Here is a 13576-nt window from a genome sequence, read left to right as displayed (position 1 = left end):
CCCAGGGGGAACAAGCTCTAAAATACAGTGATATCAGTGCTAAAAAGGGTGAAAAATAATCCACCTTTTTATGAACATTATTTAATCTCTTCAATTGATCACATATTCTGAAAAGAGAAACAAGGAGATCTACAACAGTCCTAATGCTTCCCGCCCTCATCACAGGGCTTCTATTCCCAATGCAAGAGACTGTTTTTGTTTGGGAAAGTAGGGAATGGGAGAAGGGAAAGGACTAAATACACACACCTCAAAGCCAATATAACTTTCATTTGTGCCTTAGTCAATCTTAGGTTCCTGTTCTCTAATTCAAGATGCTGCTATTTACTAAATGAGTCACACATCCTGCTTTGAATGCTTCATGGCTCTTGAATGAATCATTTCAAAGTACAGAATTGTTCAACAAATAAATACAACCACAGCAGTGGCAGCTCATAGGCTGCATGTGTGAGCAAGGTAATTTATAGAGGAAAAGTAAGAACAGGAAACTGCTTCCCAAAATACTCCAAGAGAAAATGTAGTCAGGGCAGTGAAGGAGGACAAACCAAAGGGGGGGCGGGTACCCATCAAATTATACCTAGAGTAAATTCCTCAGTCTATGGAGTAAGGAATTTTCTGTTTGGGGAAGGTTGTTTGAGTGTCTTAAAGAGAAGATTCTATCAGCTGACTAAATTTAGTCCACTGTAAAAACAAGTAATTTTAAGAGCAGAGACATTATTTGGTAGTTGGTCTAGCAATGAAGCCAGCTAATAGAATATAAGTTCCTCAAGAGCAAGGATCCTCTTTGTTTGTTCATGGAAGAACCCAAGCACCTAGAACAGTACCTACACAGGGCAGGTATTTAATTAATATATGCTGAATAAATGCCAATTAGCATATACTACCGAAGAGCTACAAAGCATCCCTAAACTTAACAAAATTCTTATCCAGTGTACAATGGTGGGAGTATTTTCATTATATCCAGAAGGGGAGTGGGTAAATACCCAATCTTTCCAATAGAACTAGAGGCTGGGTCCATACAGGACCAAGAATATTTTAATGTGAGGTGCTTAGAATAAGAAACAAATACAATTTCAAAAATTAACAAGAAAAAAATCAAAATGGCAACAAAGGGGATTTAAATCATTGAAAAGAATTTCTTGATTCTGAGGAGAAGGGGGTTGAAATCATTTCCAAAGGTGATTTTAAAGGAGTATAAAATGCATTAGTTTTCTGTCCTCTTGTATTTTTATGACTTTATTTTTTCCTATTCTTCCACTGATATTTTCTATCCAGGTCACACTCTCTATTGATCTGCAAAGTCTACTTGTTTTCAATTTTGTGCCCTCACACAATTTGCCTATTCTCAGCCATGTCTTCCTCTCTCTCCTCCGTACATTCAAATCCTACCATTTTTCCAAAGCCCAGTTGAAATTCGATTGCTTTTTGAAAACTTCTCTCATGCCTCTTTAGCAATCGATCTCTCCCAAATTTGTGTGGTACTTCTATGTTTTGTAAACGTAATTTAGAATTTTGGTCTATGTAGTCTCACAGTGTTATCCTTAAAAGTATACTGCAGGGATGGCTCAGTGGTTAAGCATCTGCCTTTGGCTCAGGCCATGATCCTGGAGTCCCAAGATGGAGTCCCATCATCGGGCTCCTGGCAGGGAGCCTGCTTCTCCCTCTGCCTAGGTCTCTGCCTCTGCCTGTGTCTCATGAATAAATAAATAATACCTGGCTGATCCTGCCAGTAGAATATGCTTGTCTCAAAGATTGAGCCATGCATGTCTAGGTACGCATGGCTGGCACAGTGAAACTGCAAATGGCTCATTAAATCAGTTACGTTTAAAAAAATAAATAAACCTTAAAAAAAAGTATACTGTAAACCACTGGAGGATTAAAAATGTATCCTATACTTATTTTTTACCCTCTCACTTGCCCCATTTTGGGGCTTGGCCTAGTGGTGAGTACACAGTACTCAGTAAATTCCTGTTTGACTGGTTGGGTCAAATTTTATATAGTGGTATGAAAATAACTGTTCAAAAACTTTATTGCCTTTGGGTCCTAAGACTTTAACAGGACACACTTTCAGAGTGATCTGATGCCTTTCCATTTTCATTTTCAAAGTATACGTCATTACTCTAGTAAGTTAAAACTTGTGTATCCTCTCTACTATTTTGTAAGACACCAAATTCCCTTTATTACAGAAAGGCATCTTCAGCATGCTGGAGTTACACTGCTGCTGTATGAAAGGACATCGATACCATGTCTATGGGTCAGTTCACTTTCTTCAGGTAACAGTCCCTTGCTGAACTTTATTCTACTACCAACTAAAATGTTTTGTGCAAAAGGTGTCAATTCAGAAACAGCAATCTTTTCTCTCTTCACTCCCCAAACAACTAGTGGTAATTTTAACTACATCCTTTCAAGCACTGTCTTTTAGGATCCCAATTACTTGAATTTGGGCACAATATCAGCATACCATAGTAGTCAAAGCAGTATTAAGAACTGGATTCTTTCTTTTATAAAGTGTACCTTGGAGTATCTGACAAGAGGAAAAGGTTGATTACAATCTAGTCAACAAGTCAGGTGGTGGAAGGAAGAATATTAAAACCACAGTTGACAATGAATTGCTAGATCTTCACTGTTAAGATCTGAGATTAATATCAATGCTTATTCTCCATCATTCAGATTAATACAACTATCCCTCTAATTGCAGAAGTCTTAAACACTCAGCCATACCTAATCACTCACTTTAATTTTGGTTCTATGTTCCTTCCTTTTGTTTATAACAATGTGAAAAATCATGACCCCACAAGTGGGGTCTTGTGCCAAGTAAGTTGCAGGTACCCAATAATCAGAGCAAAATGCAAATTAAGCTCCAAAGGTCATACAGGCCAACTCCTACAGGGATTGAGTAGTGTAGGAAAGAGGGTGGCAAATGTGATTTCTTACCAGTTTAAGCTGGGAAAGGTTAGGTATTTTGTTTTTAAATTCTGCTTGTTGCTCAATGCAACTGAGAAATATAATCTTATTTCAAGTTTCAATATACTTAGCCAAAGTCCTAGTCATCTCAACTTCTTTTTCCGTGGGATTCCCTAGTATCACAGTAAACCAGTAAGCATGTATCTTCTCTTTTTAAATTTTTTATTTATTGTGGCAAAACACATATAACACAAAAGTTACCACTGTAGCCATTTGTAAGTGTACAGTAAACTAGTAAGCATGTATCTTCTCTTTTTTAATTTTTTATTGTGGCAAAATACACATAAAAGTTACCATTGTAACCATTTGAACCATTTTTAAGTGTATAGTTCAGTGCTATTAAATACATTCACACTATTTTGCAACCATCACTATCATCCATTCCTATAACTCTTCATCTTGTAAAACTAAACTTTAAACCTACTAAACAGGGCAGCCCGGGTGGCTCAGCGGTTTAGCGCCGCCTTCAGCCCAGGGCCTGATCCTGGAGACCCCGGATGGAGTGCCACATCGGGCTTCCTGCATGGAGCCTGCTTCTCCCTCTGCCTGTGTCTCTACCTCTCTCTCTCTGTGTATATCATAAATAAATAAATAAAACCTTAAAAAAAATAAACCTACTAAACAATAACTTCCCATTGCCCCTTCTCTCAGCCCCTGTTAATTACTGATACTTTGTGTTTATGATTCTGACTACACTAAGTACCTCGTGTAAGTGGAATATTTGTTTTAATGACTTATTTCATTTAGCATGTCTTCAAAGTTCATCCATGTTGTGGTATACTGCAGAATTTCCTTCCTTTCTAAGGCTGAATAATATTCCATTACCAAATTTTGTTTATCCAGTCATCAGTCCTGATGAACATGAGGTGTTTCCACATTTTAGCTATTGTGAATAATGTACCTATAAATATAGGTGTACAACTATCTCTTTAAGACCCTGCTTTCAAATCTTTGGGGTATATACCCAGAAGTAGAATTGCCGAATCATATGGTAATTCTATTTTTAATTTGTTAAGTAATCACCATATTGTTTCCCACATTGGCTGTACCATTTCATATTCCCATCAACAGTGCACAAGGTTTCCCATTTCTCTACATCCTTATCAACACTTGTTCTTCCCTGTTTTTTTTTTTTTTTAAGGTTTTATTTATTTAATTGAGAGAGAGAGACAGCATGTATACACAGAGTGGGGAGAGGGAGAAGCAGGCTCCTCACTGAGCGAGGAGTCCAACCTGGGACTGACCTGAGCCGAAGGCAGATGCTTAACCAACTGAGCTACAAAGTTGCCCCTGTTTGTTTATTTTAAAGTAGCCATTATGGGGTGCCTGAGTGGCTCAGTCAGTTCAGTGTCTGCCTTTGGCTCAGGTCATGATCCTAGGGTCCTGGGATGGAGCCCCAGGTTGGACTCTCTGCTCAGCGGGGAGCCTGCTTCTCCCTTTCCCTCTGCCTGCCATTCTGCCCCTCCCGCCCTGTACTCCTCTCTGTTAAAAAAACAAACAAAACAAAACAAAACAACCCATCACCACCACCACCAACCACAACCTTAAAAAAAAAAAAGTAGCCATCTTAATGGGTTCACACCATTGTGTAGTTCACTGTAGTTTCGGTTTGCATTCCCTTAATGATTAGTAATGTTTAGCATCTTTTCATGTGCTCATTTGCCATCTGTATATCTTTTTCAGGAAAAAGGTCTATTCAAGTCCTTTACCCATTTTTCAATCAAGCTGTTGTTTTGCTGTTGAGTTTTAAGGTTCTCTATACACACTGGGTATTAATCCCTTATTAGATATATGATTTGCAAGTATTTTCTCCTATTGTGTGTGTTGTCTTTTTATATTGTGGACAGTGTCTTTTTTTAAAGATATGTCATTTCATTTTTTATTTGTATGTAATTTATATTTTATTTTTAAAAAATTTTTTATTCAAATTCCAATTAGGTAACAATGTAATATTAGTTTCAGGTGTACAGCATAGTGATTCAAAACTTTCTTACAACAGCTGGTACAAATCACACATGCCCTCCTTAATCCCCATCACCTATTTAATCCATCCACCCACTCACCTCTGACAGTGTCTTTAAAAAAAAAAAAAATTACTATTATTATTTTTTTAAAGTAGGCTCCATGCCCAACATGGGGCTGAAATTCATGACCCCAAGGATCAAGAGTCGCATGCTCTATCAAATGAGCCAGCCAGGTGCCTCTAACAGTGTCTTTTAATGCACAAAATTTAAAAATTTTAATGTTTAATGTGTCTATGTTTTTATTTTCCAAGAAATCACTGCCAAACCCAGTGTCATGAAGCTTTTTTCCTATGTTCTCTTCTAAGAATTTATTGTTTTAGATCTTACATTCTGGTCCCTGATCCATTTTTAGTTAATTTTTACATATGGTGTTAGGGGTCCAACTTCATTCTTTTGCATGTGGAGATCCAGTTTTCCTAGCACCATTTCTTGAAAAGACTTCTATCTCCACTGAATGGTCCTGACACCCTTGTCTAAATTCATTTGACCACATATGTGATGAATTATTTTGGGGATCTTTATTCTATTCCATTGGCCTATATGTCTGTTTTTATGCCAATACTACAATGTTTTGATTACTGTAGCTTTGTAGTAAGTTTTGAAATCAGGAAGTGTGAGTTCTCTAATTTTGTTCCTTTTCAAGATTGTTTTTGTCATTCAAGGTCCCTTGTGATTATATATGAATTTTAGGATAGGTTTTCTATTAATAAAAAAATGTTATTGGGATTTTGATAGATATTGCATTGAACCTTATTGCTTTGGGTAATTTTGATATTTTAACAATATTAAGTCTCTCATTCCATGAACATGGGATGTGTTTCCATTTATTTACATCTTCTTTAAGTTCTTTCAGCCTTTTTTTGCAGTTTTCATTCTCCAGGTCTTTCACCTCTTTGGTTAAGTTAATTCCTAAGTATTTTATTCTTTTGGATGCAACTGTAAACGGAATTTTTTATAATTTGGGTTACTGACTAGAATCCTTTCACTTCCTCTTGCAGGACTCCCTAAGTATTTTTTTCAAGTAAGGTCTGGTGGTCAGGAACTCCCTCAGCCTTAGTTTATCTGGGAATGTTGTCATTTCTCCCTCACTTTTATTTTTTAAGATTTTATTTTTTAAGTAATCACTATACCCAATATGGGGTTCAAACTCACAACCCCAAGATCAAGAATCGTGTACTCCACCGACTGATTTAGCCAGGTACTTCTGCCTCACTTTAAAGGGCAGTCTTGCTGGATACAGGATCTTCAATTGGAAATTGTTTTCTTTTAGTACTTTGCATATATCAGCCCACTGTCTTATGGCCTCCAAAGTTTCTGATCAGAAATCTGATCATCTTACGGAGAATTCTTTGTGATGATTCACTTCCTTTTTGCTGCTTTCAAGATTCTGTTTTTGTTTTTTCAAAGTTTGTTTTTAATGTGTCTTGGTCTAAGTCTCTTTGAGTTCATCTTACCTGCAGTTTGCTGAGATTCTTGAATATTTATAAGTCACGTCTTTCATCAGATTCAGAAAGTGTTCTGTCATTACTTCCCCAAATATCCTCCCTGCCCTTTTCTCTCTTTCTTCTTCCAGGACTACCATAATGTGTATGTTGGTCTACTGAGTTGTATCATACAGGTCCTCTAGGTCTGTTTGCTTTTCTTCAATCTTTTTATTTTCTGTTCCTCACACTTGATAACTTCCGTTCTCCAATTTTCAAGTTTGCAGATCCTTGTTTCTGCCTCCTCAAACCTACCTTCAAATCCCTCTAGTCAATTTTTCATTTCAGTTGTTGTACTTTTCAGTTTCAGAACTTCTTTTTGGTTTCTTTTTAGGTTTTCTATCTCCTTATTGATATTTCCATTTGTTCACATACTGTTTTCTTAACTTTTTAAAAAAATATTTATTTATTCGAGAGAGAGAAAGAGAGCATGTGCACGTACAGTAGAGGGAATGTGATGTGGGGCTCAATCCCAGGACCCTGGGATAATGACCTGAGCTGAAAGCAGACACTTAACTGATGGAGCCACCAAGGTGCCCGTTTTTTTTTGTTTGTTTGTTTCTTTCTTAAGATTTTGTTTACTCATGAGAAAGGGGGGGGGAGAGAGAGAGAGAGAGAGAGAGGCAGAGACAGAGGCAGAGAGAGAAGCAGGCTCCATGCAGGGAGCCCAATACGGGACTTGATCCTGGGTCTCCAGGCTCAATCCCTGGGCTGAAGGTGGCGCTAAACCGCTGAGTCACCCAGGCTGCCCTGGTGCCTGTTTTCTTAACTTTTGCTACATCTTCCTTTAGTTCTTTGTATAATCTTTAAGACAGTTGTTTTTAAGTCTTTGTCTAGTGGATCTGCTATCAGGTCTTTTTCAGGGAGTTTCTGTTGATTCATTTTTTCCTTCAAATAGGCCATACTTTGCTGTTCCTTTGTATGTCTTGTGATTTTTTTGTGTTGTTGTTGTTTTTGAACCCTGGGCATTATTTTTTTAAGATTTTATTTTGTAAGTAACCTCTACACCCAACATGGGGCTCAAACTTACAACCCTAAGATCGAGTTGCATGTTTCACTGACTGAGCCAACCAGGTGCCCCCAACACTGGGCATCTGAATCTGTTTAACAAAGTAGTAACTCTGGAAATCAGATTCTTCCCCTTCCCCAAGCCTTGTTGATTTTTATTATTGTTTTTGTTTTTGATTGATGTGGGGTGTCTCTGTGCTGAGTATCAGCCTGAAGAATAAATTTATCTTCTTAGGTCTTTTCTGAGCCTTTCCCTGGGCTCACACAGTCACTTTCTAATTTCCTTATTATGCAGTTGTTTCTGAGGGCCCTAGTCTTTAATGTCTGGCTCCCAAAAGAGGAAAAAGTGAAGAATAAAGAGGAGAGAAGGTGCAGGCCCTTTAAAACCCCCCTGGAAGTCACTTCAACCAGATGGGGAGGCACTGGTGATAATGAGGGGAGGTGCAACAAAAATGGCTACCTACCCGTCTACACCTCTACAATCAGAAGCAACAATCAAGCAATGAGAGCAGCAAACTGATATTTGGAAGACAGGGTCCTTTCTGCCCACCCTAGCTCCCATACGCTGCATATAAGCTGCTCTAAGAACACATGCACAGCTGCCTGGGTCCTGGCTGGGTGTGGAGGAGAGTAGGCAGTGCTGTGCTGAGCTGAAAATGACTAGAATTAATCACAATTTACCTTCTAATCTTTTCTCCCTGTAAGTTGCAAGCCTCTGACAGACTCCGGAATTCCCAAATAGTTCTATCAGATTGTCCTCTAGGTGGGGAGACCAATTCCTGATGCTTCCTACTCTGCCGCCTTCCCAGAATCACTCCCTCTCAATAACATTCCCTGTGACTTTTTCCAGTAAGGCCATAAACTAAATTCTGGGTCCAATGACTTTAAAACTGGTAATCTGGGGATCCCTGGGTGACTCAGGGGTTTGGCGCCTGCCTTTAGCCCAGGGCGTAATCCTGGAGTCCTGGGATTGAGTCCCACGTCGTAGAGCTCCCCGCGTGGGGCCTGCTTCTCCCTCTGCCTGTGTCTCTGCCTCTCTCTCTCTCTCTCTCTCTCTCTGTCTATCATGAATAAATAAATAAATCTTTTAAAAATAATAATAATAAAGTAAAATAAAACTGGAAATCTGCATAGTTTATCAGACCTCTCTGGGCCTGAAAAGACTGCTGTCATCTAAAGCCTTACATACTGGATTGCCTGGGGGAAAAAGGTATAAGTGGAGCAGAGATAGGGAAGAGGTAATAGGTCTGAGGAAGACACTATAGTTTTTTAACCCAACCCCCATTCACAACCCTTCTCCTTATTTGCCTCCCACAATAAATGCTGAAAAGCCAGATAGTCACTTCCTCAGCCTCCCATGCAGCTAAGATTAAAGCTGTCACACAGTTTAGGCCATAGATATCCACTGAGGGTTGGGATAAAAGACTGCACTTCTGGTAAAGCTTTTGTTTCCTTAAAAAAGGGAAACTAAAAGGGGAAAGTTCCTGGTGCTACTTCTTTTCTTGTTCATCCTTGGACTGTGAGGCAACAAAATCAAGACTAAAAGGTAAATGCTAAAAATGGTGGAGCAGAAAGGCAGAAAGAATCCAAGTTCTCAAAAACCTTGCTGAGCTGCATACAGTCCTAATCCTAGACTTCTTATGTACGAGTGTTCACAAAGTTTTAAGTTATAGGAAGGAGTTGCAGCTGAAACTATTCCTAACCAATACATGATGAATTTCAGGATATATAGATTCTTCCTCATTTTCTATTTAAGGAACTTGAAAATGGAATATGGAAGACAGTATCTCATTCTACATCTTCATGAATATTTATCAGTTGTACCTTAATGCAGAATTCCATTTTCACTTTCACATAGTATACCAAATAAATTACTTCATCTCATCACCACCTATTGCCACAGGGTTCTTACAAACAATGGCTATACACTTTAGGGAAGTACAAAATGGTAAGAGAGAGGCACCTTGTCATGCTGCTCTTGAACCCGAGGCGGTTAAAGATCTTCTTCAGTAACACAGGGAGTTTTACGCTGACCCACATCTTTTATTCCTGGCTGCCTTTCTCCCTCAAATACCTAATGACTGGCTCTGTATTAAACGCCAGGACACTCTTGGGAACTGTGCTTAAGAATAAACAATAGACCCACTACCTTTCTTCAGATAATGAGGACTTACTTGGATGGATAAATGTTCAACCACTTTACTTTTTTTTTTTTTTTTTTCAATGCAGGGGTTGAATTTATGACCCTGATTATCAGGATCTGAGCTGGGATCAAGAGTCAGATGCTTAACAGCCTAAGGAACTGTGCCACCCAGATACCCCTTATGCTCAACAAACTTTAAAGGACTTGTGCCAAGGAGCAGAGAAATCCCAACAGCAATTCAGCAGGGCTTGGTCCTATGTCAGTTACATGGCTAATTGCTTCCTCCATAGTGCCTGCCTAATGGTAGACCTTTTAGTATTCTACTTTCCAGATGTAGCTACTTAGTTAGGGTACTATTAAAAGTTCCCAAAGGGATAACTTTGGTTCTTTTTTTTTTTTTTTTACTTTTTTATTTTTTTTTAATTTTTATTTATTTATGATAGTTACAGAGAGAGAGAGAGGGAGGCAGAGACACAGGTAGAGGGAGAAGCAGGCTCCATGCACCGGGAGCCCGACGTGGGATTCGATCCTGGGTCTCCAGGATCGCGCCCTGGGCCAAAGGCAGGCGCCAAACCACTGCGCCACCCAGGGATCCCATAACTTTGGTTCTTAACAAAGCAAGGAAAGCTTTTTGGGTCAAAATGATTATCACAAAGTCCTAGTAAGTTCTGAGATTACACATTTATGTTTTCAATCTGATCTCTCTTCCCAAATTCTTATCAGGATATTATGAGGTATATAGAGCCCTTGAATAAGACATCAAATTAGAAGATAAAATGACTTTTATCTTCTATTTTGCCACATAGTAAGGTTGTCATGCCTGGATCTTACATATGGGTGAGAAAGACAAAGATACAGTGTAAACAGTGTGGATCTTAACCATCAAAGTTGGGATAATCTACTATATTGTGTTTTTCTCCTGGGCTGCTGAAAATTTCATTATGGAAAAAGAATAAACACTTCTTGGTAACACAGGAGATTCTGAACGCTTACAATGAGCTGAACAGAGCATCTACTATGAATCACACTACAGAGCCTACAATAGCCAAAATTCTGCCCCTTTAAGGACTGACACAATTTGGCACTGTAACAGTTCAGCCAAAAGAAAAACTGAACCTAAAAAAAGAGACAGGGGGACACAGAAAGAGAGGAGAAAGGGAGGAAAGGACAAGGGTGGAAGAGAAAGGAAGGGGAAAAGATACAAAGATGTAGATATCTCAGTTTACAAAACTTCAAAACTGAGTGTTGTAATGGTTGGGGCAAGCTCACAGGATTACACTCATTCTCTCACTTACAAATGCAGCAATATGTTTTTGTTTCAAACCATCAAAACTTAACTATCCAGAGCCTTAGCAACTACAGAAGGGGTTACAGGCTAATAAAGAAATAGACAAAGATTTGATTCTGCCTCCGGCACCTTAATTTAATACAGAAAGAAATTCCTACCCTGACTTACTGATACATTCAGCTGAATATCTTTGTGTCTAACTTGGAAAGCTCTGAAATAAAACCAAGCAAATGGGAAATTCCTTATATTCTGGGTGGGTTTTTTAGCCATAACGAGATATTTTCTTCAAATGCTGGCTACTGAACAGAGGTCTACATTAAAGAACACAGGCAGAGCGTCTTGGTGGCTCAGTCAATTAAGCATCTGCTTTTGGTTCAGGTCATGATCCCAGCCAAGATCCTGGGATCAAACCCCACATGGAGCTCCCCCTCCCTCTGCTGCTTCCCCTGCTTATACTCTCTCCCTATAAATAAATAAATAAACAAATAAAATCTTAAAAAACAAATAAAAGAAAGCAGACAGGCAGGGGGAAAGAATGGGACCTATGCTGTCTACCAGTAACATTTATCCACATGCTTCTTGACTGTCATAGTGTCAAGCAATATCAGGTGCTGATATTGTCATAGCAGCAATATCAGGTGCTGGCGACACCGCCCCTGCTAGCCCTTCCAGCCTCATCTCCTGTTGCTCTCTACCACAATCTGTGTTCCATCAATATCATGCTACCTGCAGTTTCATGCTTTATTGTCTGCTGTTCTCTTATGTGTGGAATATTCTTCTCTAATATTTTCTACTTTCTCTGGCAAAAAAAAAATTTTTTTTTAGGCAAATTTTTATTTATCTTCCTAAACAAGTTAAAACATCACCTCTTTCCGGAAACCTTTCCTGATGTCTACCAGACCTGTTTGAACTTGCAAATACTTATATTATTACAGTTATCATATTACAATGTAATTAATTTTTATGTGTCTGACTCCCTTATGAGACAGTGAGTACTTTTATGTCTTGTACATCTTTCTGTACTACTATCTAACATATTGCAGGTATTCAAGTATTTTTTATTAAAATAAATCCACAAAAGCTAATAGGAGTCTGAATGAACAGAGAAAATTATTCATGGGCTGGCTAATTTCTGGAAACCTGTCTCCCATCTTACTCAAGGTAAGAGATACCTGGCAAAACATACAAAATTAATGCCTTGGTTTTATTCTTGCAACAGATCCTTTGTGTGCACCAAGTCTCCACTAGAGACATTTGTGAAAAATCCATATTCAATTTTTGATTGTGGTCTAAAATGATAACAAATTGTTCCAATTATATAGAACCTCCCATCCTATTATATCAGAATGTAGACAAACCAGGAGGTGGTAATGGGATCCTATTAACCTTCATATCACATTACAACAGCCCCATCTGTTAAGGAAAGAGAGGAGAGAAAGGATAAATAAAAAGGCCATTAAGCATAAATACTGATGGATAAGCATAAGTATACTGATGGATGTCAGGGAGGAACAAAGACTCTGGTACTCCTAGTCCTCACTTTTTGGTAAACAACTCACTATAGCAAATAACAGATTTCAACCATAGTGTGGTAAGCTGATAATGGTTCCTATTTTAGTTTGCTAAAGCAGCCCCGAAACAACAAATTTATTGTCTCACAATTCTATAGGTCAGAGGTCTGAAATCAAAGTATCAGCAGAGCTGATTCCTTCTGAAGATGTAAGGGAGAATCTATTCCATGCTCACCTCTTAGCTTCTGGGGTTTGCTAGCAATCTCTGGTGCTCCTTGGTTTGTGGTAGCATAACTCCAATCTTTACTAGATCCCACATTATCTATATGATGATTAAACCGAGGATTTTGATATTAAGAATTTATTCTGGGGCAGCCCAGGTGGCTCAGCAGTTTAGCGCTGTCTTTGGCCCAGGGCCTGATCCTGGAGACCTGGGATCAAGTCCCTGCATTGGGCTCCCTGCATGGAGCCTGCTTCTCTCCCTCTGCCTGTCTCTGCGCTTCTCTCTCTCTCTGTCTCTCATGAATAAATAAAATCTTAAAAAAGAAAAAAGAATGTGAGAGTAGCTTTATTAATTTCAGAGAGCAGACTCAGAGCAAGGAACATTATCAGGAATAAAAAAAGTCATTACATAATCATAAAGGGGTCAAGGGTGCCTGGGTGCCTCAGCTGGTTAAGAATTTGACTCTTGGGATGCCTGGATGGCTCAGCAGTTGAGCGTCTGCCTTTGGCTCGGGGTATGATCCCGGAGTCCCGGGATCCAGTCCCACATCAGGCTCCCTGCATGGAGCCTGCTTCTCTCTCTGCCTGTGTCTCTGCCTCTCTCTCTTTCTCTCTCTGTGTGTGTCTCTCATGAATAAATAAATAAAATCTTAAAAAAAAAAATAAGAGTCTGACTCTTGATTTGGGCTCAGGTCATGTTCTCAGGGTCTTAGGATTGAGCCTCCTGTTGGGTGCCTCTTCCTCTGTCCCATCCCTGCTCTCTCAAATAAATAAATCTTTTTTTAAAAATCACATTTATTTTTTTTAAAAAAGAGGATCAATACTCCAAGACAAAATAATCCTTAATACTATGTGCCTAACAAGAGAGTGTCAAAATATGTGAGAACAAAACTGATGAGAAAGAGAAACGGGTATATCTACTACTCTAACTGGAGACT

General features: G+C 38.9%; 1 protein-coding gene across 9 annotated transcripts in view; it reads right to left on the bottom strand.

Moving 5' to 3' along the window:
• Nucleotides 1-13576, bottom strand: part of LOC112667176 (cyclic AMP-dependent transcription factor ATF-7) — a 96656-nt gene that overhangs the window by 39888 nt on the left and 43192 nt on the right. The gene's annotated exons all lie outside the window — the stretch shown is intronic.

The sequence above is a fragment of the Canis lupus genome, chromosome 27 (assembly GCF_003254725.2).
Source record: "Canis lupus dingo isolate Sandy chromosome 27, ASM325472v2, whole genome shotgun sequence".
Lineage (NCBI taxonomy): Eukaryota > Metazoa > Chordata > Mammalia > Carnivora > Canidae > Canis > Canis lupus.
This window is presented reverse-complemented; position numbering and strand designations above follow the sequence as displayed.